General features: G+C 35.8%; 1 pseudogene; it reads right to left on the bottom strand.

Annotated features, from left to right (window-relative positions):
- Positions 1–7,725: 7,725 nt before the first annotated feature.
- LOC144380732 (small ribosomal subunit protein eS25 pseudogene) lies at positions 7,726–8,224 on the bottom strand (annotated as a pseudogene).
- Positions 8,225–10,946: the final 2,722 nt, after the last annotated feature.

The raw sequence follows: 10,946 nt of genomic DNA, 5'->3' as shown, positions 1-10,946 counted from the left end.
GCTTTTATGCATTAGTTCAATGATTCATTTCAAATTTAGTTTTTCAATTCATCTGTCTCCAGGTGTCCTCTCTTTCATATCTAGATCTAATTTTTTTTCATAGAATTATGTGTTACTGGAACATCTGAGAAAATAAAATTTCACCCTCTCAAATTGTTTGCAGCTTCAAAGAGCATAATGCAGTGTTATTTTTATACAGAGAGTCCTGTCTTTTACCTTCAAGAGCAGTCTTCAGGTTTTTAACATGGTATTACTATATTGGGTCTTACATGAAACCTATCATTTTTTTAGGGGCTTGCAATGTGTTGCCACATTAATTCTTATAATAGTATTTTGAGATCACTATCACTAATATTACTTAATGGAAAGAACACAATGCTTGTGATTTCCTTGAATACTAATGCTCAGTAAACAACCAAATCCTATGGGGTCTGATGATCAGTTATTTATTGCAACACCCACATTTCCCATTCTATTTTCTACTAACTAGAACATGGTAGCTTTTCTTAGACATATAGGCTAGATAACAGTAAAGTTAAATAATTTCCAAGATAGTGTTTTGTATACCTACTCTGGAAGACAATAAAATACAAAACATTATTTGCCTATAATTATTAATTATTTCATATGAACTATTACAATAATATCAAGTTACTGTTTTGTATTCCATTTTCTTGAAATTCATGAAGTGATATCTTCTCTCTCCTGCTTTATTACTTTTAAAGCTTTATGATATCATGGGAGTCCTCATACCTTCTCCAGAGATCACTATATTATGTAATGAATATTGTCAAAATTTGTATCACAATATTTGAAAAAAAATCTCTGTAAAATCTCTCTCATGTTTTAGAAGTGACGAAGGGTAGCCACAGTATATCAAATGACCAGGTGCCTCAGTTTAGCTCCAGTGTTTCTTTGTTTGTTTTTTACCATTTCCTAGGCTATTTACAGATTTTGGCATCACTTACCATCTGTTGATAACCCCAGATCAGTCAGTGGCAGGACAAACGAGATTTAAAGCCTCTTATAGAAGTTTAAAAGTAGTTCCATTAAAAAAAAAAATGAAAGGTGGATCTACTCAATACCAATCCTGCTCTTCCTACTTCATTGCTAATTTTTGAGAAAAAGAGAGAAAAAAGAGATACTTTTGGAATTTATCAAAAGTTGTGAAAATTGAATAACATTTGAAAGATCGTTATTTTTTAATGAACATCTTTTGAGAATAAATAGCATAGTTCCTTTTATAAGTGTTTCTTTCCATATAGTATCTATTGGGCTATAAAAGTTTTTTAACACAAACTTACAGAAGTTTGTTGTAAATAACTTTAGGGTAACTTTTATATTAGCTTGTTTATTTGTTAACTATAAAGCAGCAAGAAAGGGGTAGAAAAAAAAATCTATACCAACCCAGCCAGCATGGTAAATCATATATGTCGATATTACCATTTCTACTATAAATTCTTTTATACTTAAAATTTAGTACTGTCCTTTCCTATTTCAACCAAGCACATGCTTTAATGAATATGTTAAGAAAAAATAACAGTAGGTGTTTAAATTCATATTTTCAGCTTATAATTTTATTTTGGAACATTTGAAAGAAAATAATCAGAGCTAAAAAATCAGAACATCTCTAGGCATTGTGCTTTTTAAAGAATACTCATAATTTCATTTGACTGCAGCTTCTATGGGATAGGTATTATTTCTGCTTCACAAATGAGGCACTTGTCCAAAGTCATATGGAGGGTAAACAGCTTATCTGAGATAATAGAGTAAGTATTAGAGAATGATTCAAATCTGGCCTTTGTGATTCCAAAGACTGTGTTCTCTCTACTATTTAATCAAAGAGGCACAGTACTTCGATACACATTTATCTTAGCATTATTTCAGAACTGTGTCTCTATAAGACAACACTTCTTTCTCCAGTGTTACAAGAGAAGTAAAGCAGCATGTAATGAAGGAGGAGTAATTTAAAAAGCTAAATTTGGGAACTGGATATTCTGATTTGTTGCTTGAAATAGATTTTAGCCCATCAACCATTAATATGACAAAACCATACAAAAGGTGTTAAAGACACCAGTGGATTTAAACTGTGAAACTAAATTAAAATATTAGATATTTAAATGGTTGATTCATGGATTTAGTTTCCTATATGTCTAGAGCTCTTCTTGATCATGATATGAAGCATATATTTTATATGTTGTAGTTGTGAAAGCATTTCCCAAAGAATATGTGCAATGGGATGAGTCCTGAGAAGTGCCGGGAAAAGGGAGGAAGGAGAGAGTATCCCTTTTCAGGTATTTTTTACCCCTATCATTTTTCATTTTTGTAGCATTGTTTTATTTTTTTTTTATTTATTTTTTTTTTTTTAAGATTTTATTTATTTGTGAGAGAGACAATGAGAGACAGAGAGCATGAGAGGGAGGAGGGTCAGAGGGAGAAGCAGACTCCCTGCTGAGCAGGGAGCCTGATGTGGGACTCGATCCCGGGACTCCAGGATCATGACCTGAGCCGAAGGCAGTCGCTTAACCAACTGAGCCACCCAGGCGCCCCTGTAGCATTGTTTTAGTATAACATCCTCTACATATTACATTTCTTCTAAAATACGTTTAAAGTCTGAATGCACTCTACGTCTCAAGATATTGTTTTACTAAAATGGAAAATGAATAGGAATATTTAACAATAAAGCTTGACTTTGCATTTAATAGAGGCCGTGTGCATAATTTTGTAGGAGCCATTTAAACCAGAGGATATACTTTAAAACTGATAGATTTTTAAAAAGAGATTGCATGAGATTCAAAAGGAAAATATTTTCTAAAAATATTATTATCCCATCTGGATCTATAGGGAGTAAGGTGATTTAATTTTGTAATGCATTTTTAGAGAATAGGTAATAAGACATCAATTTCTTTGTTTAGAAAGCTTACTTTTTCGGTATACCACATTTGTTTCCACTTCCAAAATTTACTGGCATCTCCTCCTTGTCAAACATTTACTGATCATTAATTTTTTTGTGTGAGAATATGATGAAGAATAAAATCCAGTCTTTAATTTGTGATTTCAAATCTGGTTGTAAGGACAGGGCACTTGCAATCAAAATAAATAAGAATTCTTCTTTTTTTTATTATTATTATGTTATATTAATCACCATACATTACATCATTAATTTTTGATGTAGTGTTCCATGATTCATTACTTGCACACAACACCCAGTGCTCCATGCAGAACGTGCCCTCCTTAATACACATCACCAGGCTAACCCATCCTCCCACACCCCTCCCCTCTGGAACCCTCAGTTTGTTTTTCAGAGTCCATCGTCTCTCATGGTTCGTCTCCCCCTCTGATTTCCCCCCTTCATTCTTCCCTTCCTGCTATCTTCTTCTTCTTCTTTTAAAACATATAATGTATTATTGTTTCAGAGGTACAGATCTGTGATTCAACAGTCTTGCCCAATTCACAGGGCTCACCATAGCACATACCCTCCCCAATGTCTATCACCCAGCCACCCCATCCCTCCCACCCCCCACCACTCCAGCAACCCTCAGTTTGTTTCCTGAGATTAAGAATTCCTCATATCAGTGAGGTCAAGGAAGTGAATCTCAAGAACCATAACATGGATGGTAACTATGTACACTTGAGGCTGCCCCTTCTCTCTTGGGCTGATGATAGGCGTTGATAATTAATCATGAAACTTTCATGCTGTGTATGGACATGGAGAAAAGCGAATCTTCCCCGGTACTGAGCACTAGGTTGGTGTTTTCTGTGAATCAGCATTTTCATTCAAGATGGAACCTATTTGCTATTCCTGTACTCTGGGGATGATACAACGATATGATAGGAATTCAGAGGATGGAGTGGTTAGAGAAACATCTACTGGAGAAGTCAGTTTTGAGCTTGTACTTAAGAGTGATAAAACATACATTAATAGAATAAAGGAGTAGGGCATTCTGGATTAGAGAACAGATGGGAACAAAGAACCTCACTTGTGGTGTGTCATGGAATAGTGAGTGAACAAGTTAGACTAGCGGCATTACAAAGTATTGCTAGACTAGAGGATGCCTAGCTAAGGAGATGGAATTTTACCTTGTAGCTATATGTTCTCCTCAGAGAAAGTTCTGTACAAGAGGTATATGTTTGGGAATCATTTATATGAAATAATAATCAACAAGAATAGATGACATCATATGGGGATATGTGTAGAGTAAGAAAAGAGTACCAGCCCTTGAGGGACAGGAGAGAACCTTCTTAAGGAGATGTAAGAGAAGTAACAAGGAGAATAAATAGTCACAAAGTCTAGAGAGGGCTTCCAGAAGGAGGGAGTAGTCAATAGAGTCAAGTGATGCTCAGAGTCCCTGAAGATAAAGACTGACAATAGTTACTGAATTTCACTGTATAACAAGCAGTACAATTTTGGTGGAAAAATGGACAGAATAATTTTGGTGGACTAATGGTGATGGAAATTGGGGCAAAGGACAGAGCCAGACTTCAGAAGGAAATGAAAAAGGGAAATATAAGCAATTCTGCTAAGAAGGAGGGATATATGATGTTGGCTAGGAGAGAGTTTTGCTTGTTTGCTTCCTTTCTGATAAACATGAGAGAAGCTTTAGCATATATAAATGATGATGGAAAGGAGCCAGCAGGGGAGAGGAGGATGTAGACATGGGGTAATGGATAGGTCCCTGAGCAGGTGTACAAAGGTGGACATATAAATAGGAGTGGGAAGAACAAAGACATAGTGTTGTATAAACTCTTACAAATGTGTAGATCGTGTAAAGATTTGTGACCACCCAAATTTAGATCTCTTCCACATAGCTCTCCCCTGAGATCTAAGTCTGCGTATTCAACTGTCTATGGGACATTTATACTTGACTATCACAAAAATATGTAAAATTCAAGATGGAAAACATTCAATTCTTGATCTTCTTCCCTTTTCACAAACCAGCTCCTCATAACTAAGCGAATGGCAGTGCCATGCACTGAGTTGTTCAAGCTATAAATCTGTTTGCATTATATTTGACTCCTCAGTCTTCTTCACTAAAACCTGATGTAATGGATCACTAGGTTCTGTTTTTATTTCCTAACTATCTCTCTATTTTGTCCACCCCCCCGCTTCATTGCTGGTAACTTAGTTCAGTCCAACATCATCTCTTCTCTTGATTACTGCAATAACAATGAGTGTCTTCCTGCTTCTAGTTTTACCAAAATCTTCCCTTCTCCAAACCATTTTCTGGTTCAAGAGTCCCTTCATAGGATAGGGGATCCCAGCATCAGTAGGAAAAATGAATATCAAGTAGTTCACTGAAAATATGTTTAACTTTGAACGTTTGATTTTATTCTTAAGTAGAGTGATGGCTTCTCTCTGCTCCTAAAATGGTTTGCAAGGTCTTTTACAACCTTTCCCATCTTATTTCTCTTATCTTGTCTCTCAAATCTTCAGCGACCCTCTAGGGAACATGTTTTACCACATTCACCTGGCCAATCACGGTTTGCTGTTTACTACTGTGCATCTTGAAAATCACCTCTGGTAAAATCACACTCTACATCGCTACCCCAACCAATAGTCTGGTTAGGTGTCTCTCTTAGTGTCTTAGCCTTCTCCTGTCATTGTGTGTGTTCATCACTTGAGAGATAGTTTCCTGTTTCTTTGTTTCCCCGGTGAATTCTATGAATTTGAGGACAGGAACTGTCATTCATTATTATATCACAGTGCCCAGTACACTGCCTGGTACATATGTGTCCCATAAATATGTATTTAATTAAATTGAATCTGCCAATGGTGTGGGAAAGAAACTGGATATAGGATTATCAGACACTGTAATTGTTTTATATCCTTCTCTGTATCTTTCATATGCAAGTCTAATCAGAAGTATACCCAGAAAAAAATAAACTTTATTAAATCAAGTTCTGGTGTTATTATTTACTAGGTTTTACCCCACTGGTTCTTAAGTCTTGACTGCAGTAATTAGGTATAGTCCATCTATTTGAGAAAATATAGCAATACATGAATTTTATCTCAGAATTTTATTAAGTTGATAAAAGAATTAGTTGAGCATGAATTGACTCAAGAGTTGAGAACCATAGATACTTTACCATATAGTAAACGTAAACATACTTATTTATAATGTAGCATAAATGATAAACTATATGCTTCTGATTTAAATTTCAGGTTCCATAATGTAATGGTGAGCACTCTGGACTCTGATGTAAATTTCAAATTCCCTGTCACTAAGGAACAAAGGATAACACTTGAACAGTATAGGTAAAGTAATACTTTTTTCCTCCACACTTTGTCTTCTGGCAAATTCTGCTTATCCTTTTCTCTGCTCCTCAATGTTCATTTTCCTCATGGGTCTATGGTAGGTTCTCCCTTTCTTGATTTAGGACCATTTTCACTATTTACAGAAAATTCTTAGTCTTTGCTTATAAGGGTTCACTAAGTTCACTTTAAATACTGAATTTTAATCAATGGGGGCTTTTAAGGAGGTATCATCTCTCAATTATGCTCTGTAAATGTAACCCTAATTACTTATTATCTTGAAATGGTTTCTTTTTCTGCTGACATGATTTTCTAGCACTTTGGGTTTTGTTCCTGGGTCCTTGATTGCTCAGGGGAGAAAGGGTTTTATCTTACACATGTTTTTGCAGGAAGATTAATATTCTGAGAGGAGTCTGAGCTGAGAACAGTTTCCTCATGGTCAGAAATAAGGACTTCTTGCTATATCCTATTTAGCTTCTTTTACTCTTCCCTCTCTCTCCCCATTCCCTACCTAGCAAGTTGTAAATATCACTGTTTACTTTCAGTAGTGTGATGTTAATTACACCAGCACAATCCTTGCCTGATCATTTACACATATGAATAACCTATATGGATATATGGGAGCAACAATGCACGAATAGGCACAATCCATTTTTAAAAAATGAAATGAATTTAGGTTTTGAAAAAAAATTTCTAATCAAGTATGCTGGAGACATGACAAATTTTTCTACATAATCTTTAGATAAAATCTCTATAATAATGGCCATAAAGGATAAAGAGATTCCCACTTCCCAATCCCCTGCTATCTTCTTGTCTTTTCCATGGCTCTGTATCTTAGAAAAAAGGGCATGGATAAGAGAGTTAACATTTCTTGATTACCTTTTATGCACAAGAGAGCTATATGTATAAGTCATCTCATTTTTAACTTTTGCAAAAATTCTATTACTTTTAGTATCCATATTTTACAGGGGAGACAAAAAAGAGGAGCTGAGATGTTAAGTAATATTCTTCAAAAGTGCATAAAAATTATTTATTAAAGGTCTATTATATTAGCATGGTCAGCAAGACAAGCATAATTCCTGACTTCCCAGGGAAAATAATTGAGCAGAGAAAAAAAAATCGCTATTTTCCAGGTAGGTATAGCAATGTGCAAAGAAATTCAAAATATTAGTAAAAAATGGAGAAAAGAAACAAAACAAAGCAAAACAAATCCAAAATAGTGTTTTGGATCCTGAAGAACTTACAGAAAAAGTGTATTTGGAATAGCCGGGCGAGTGTGAGGCAGGAGAGGTGGTTGTAGCTACAGAACACACTGAGTTTCATGTTGCAGAGGTGGGTAATGGGTGTGAGGGTAATGGGTGTGATGACTAGGTAGTAAGGCCATGGGAGGGGCGCCTAGGGCCTTGGTGCCAGAATATTAGTGAGCTAGAATTTGAACCCAGATGTATCTTTTTCTTTTCTCTCTCTCTCTCTTTTTTTTTTTTTGATTTAATAAAGTTTTATTTTCCAAAATGTATAGTTGGTGGGATCTTGTTCATGCATCTTCACCAGCAGCTGGGACATCTCCACCCTTGGTGTTTCTGGTGTAAATTACTTGAGCTCTGTGCTTTGAAACCAGTTTAATAAGTCCTTTACTAAGGAGCTCCTGAAGGGCTGCCCTGGCCAGGGAATCTCGAATCTTCAGTCTCTCAGAGACAACAGCTGGAGTTATAAATTTATAGTTGGGAACTTCCTTACAGAGTTTGTCATATGTCGCTTTGTCAAACAAGACCAGATCATTGAGCTTGTCCCGAACTTTGCCTTTGGACCACTTCTTCTTTTTGGCCTTGCCTCCAGATTTGTTCACTGGGTCTTTGTCCTTCTTGGCCGACTTTCTGGCATCTTTCTTCTTCTTGTCATCCTTGGGCGGCATAGCGAAGCTGGGAGAGCAGCGTCTACCCCTGCAGCCTCGCTAAGATGTCAGACAAAAAGGAAACAGACTTATCTTTTTCTAAGTCCACATTCTTTCACTATAGCACATTGCACTCATATATGAAATGATAGATATTTAAGGGAGGAATTCAGCACCATAGACATTAAAGTACTCTGAAAGCTTTCTGGAAACCTCTTTTCTAAAAAAATTAGCAGCAAACCAGAGACAAAATTTTGAAGGAGGAAACATGGATCTGCTTTTGGTATCTCCTCAGTTTTCTTCCTTCCTCCTCTGTTTGCTTGACCAGTTCATTGTCCAGGTGTTTCATTATTCCAGCTATGATCTATACAGAAATTAGAAATGTATTTACTCAACAAGCTATTCAACTTGCTTACTAAAGCAAAACTGCTTTTTAAAAAAATCATTTTAAGAGATATATTCCAACTATGCAAGGAATGTGTTAGTGGGGCAAGCAGATGACATTTTCTGTGTAACCCCAAAACAATCATTTTAAGAGTTCAGATGGAGGGGAGAGCCTTATGGCTACAGATTAAGAAAAAGGAGGGTTTGTGACACAGACCTTCAAATTACCCTCAAATTCTACTATTTAGGAAGAGATCTTATTTGCCTCTGCTTAAGCTAGAAACCTGTGCTAACAGAGAAGTTCAGAGTTTGGGGCAGTGTTGAGAATGACTTTGGCCTCAGAGGTAGTCCCAGGATAGATGCTGGCATCTTCTTGTTCTATACTCTATATGTGTATTTGAATTCATTTGCCTAATTTTGGAAATGGGTAGGGGGAAGCTGGAAGAGATTAGATATAGGGTCTAGATTTTTCTCTTAGGCAATTTGTTAAATTTGACTCAGATTAGTAATTATAAGATGACTTTAATGATTGGTTTTGTGCCTCATGTCAACTGTTGGTCATGTCACAGTTAACAACCCTCCCGGAGGTCCTGGGGAACAGTGCTGATTAAATTGGTCAAATCCACATTCCGTTTTTAAATCAGTCAATCCACTCACTGTTGGGAAGGGAATGTTTGGTTGATTACTGCTTACAAAATATCTATTTTTAAGGTGTAAGGAGGATTTGAAGTTTTAGTAATAGCCATTTGACACTCTTTCATGCTAAATTTTCATTAAAAGATATTTCTGGCAAAGATATATATTTTAATCATAACTTTGTGGCTGTCATTACTGGGTACAATGTATTGCAGTTGTCTTTCTTTTATCATGGTTTGTAACTAGGAACAAATTTGCCTCATCACAGATGGAAGGCGATTATAATCATTTCAACATTTCCTGCAAAATATTCATAGGTGTTACTAAAAACATGGTTATGAGATTAAAAAGAACTCTGGGAACTGCTGGCTTTTATAAAGATTTTTCAACTCTAAAACTTTCTAAAGCCTTTAATATGCTAATACAAGTTTTGGGTCTCTAAGAGGGAATTAGAAGATGCTGAGTTCTCCAGACCTATTTGACTATAGAAATCCCTTTTAATAGAACATCTTATCAGACCACCAACGTGAATACACTTTGGAGAGTGCTGGATTAAGCATCTACCCAGCCAACTTCTAGTGTTTAAGGCTTACCTGCCAGAGTGCTGGCTGACACCTGCACACTTTAGTTGCTTGGAAGACATTAAAAAAGTATTTTATTGTCCAAAATGTTTCTTCTCTCTGAGGATACATGAGGTCCAGGTCCTTGGTGAAATTGTGAAATTGGCCTTTTTTGCCTTTGGTATGTTCTTATCATTCTTTATAATGCTTTTCTGTATCATCATTAAGTTTCCTTGCTTTCCACAAGCTTGTCTCTTGACATCACATGTTCTGATTCTTGCTTTAGAATACTGACACCTTTTCCTGGTGTGTCTTTCAATTGAGGTACAGCATGCAAGATGTAGATGCCCACCCTCTCCATCCTCACAGTATGCTTCTTCTGTGTTTCAGTGCAGTCCAGGCCAAAGTTGGCTGCCAGGTGTCAAGTAGCCTATTCTACTGTCATGTGTTTATGACTGATAATTAACTTAAAAGTACGCTTTGACAAGAGAGGGGCCAATGACATCAGTGTTTATTCTCCAGTAAGAACAAATGTGTCTTTAGGCTAGGATTTCAGAGACTTCAGAGGGGTGGGAGATATTTTTGGTCATTGAGATCTTGAGATCCCTCAATTAATATCACAAAAATTCATGGTCTGAAGAATAAGAGAACTCTATTTTTTTCTTTTTTACTGTTTCATTTTATAAGTTTAGAGCACACTGGGACTATAATTAAAAAACTTTAAAATCCAAGTTTCATCAAGTAGTGAAATAGCTACGAGCATCTAATTGTAAAGAAATGATCCAGAAAACAAATGAGTTCCTAAGGAATACAAAATGCGTAATAAAATATTCTGCTAAAATATTTAATTTCAGAAAATATCTTAAATGTTAGGATCACATATAAATTGGAAAGTTTACTTGTATTCAGATTGCATATACAATTGTCAAGAATTAACGTGAGTATGCAAATATTTTATACTAAGACATCCTTTAAGCTATAAACCAATACCTCAAGATGACTTTTGAGTTGGCCTCTGAGTTCTAATTTTACTTTCTAGCTAGCAAGAGATCCCAAACAAAATTACATCCTGGATGTTCTTTGACTTAATGATGACATGAAATGTAATAACAGACTCAGTAGTGCCAGAATATTTAGTGTCTAACAATATTACCATTTTATCACTCTGGCCTTAAACATCCATCTAGGCAAACATATAGGGAGATGGTTATAAATCCTTTTA

The sequence above is a fragment of the Halichoerus grypus genome, unplaced genomic scaffold, assembly GCF_964656455.1.
Source record: "Halichoerus grypus unplaced genomic scaffold, mHalGry1.hap1.1 HAP1_SCAFFOLD_121, whole genome shotgun sequence".
Lineage (NCBI taxonomy): Eukaryota > Metazoa > Chordata > Mammalia > Carnivora > Phocidae > Halichoerus > Halichoerus grypus.
This window is presented reverse-complemented; position numbering and strand designations above follow the sequence as displayed.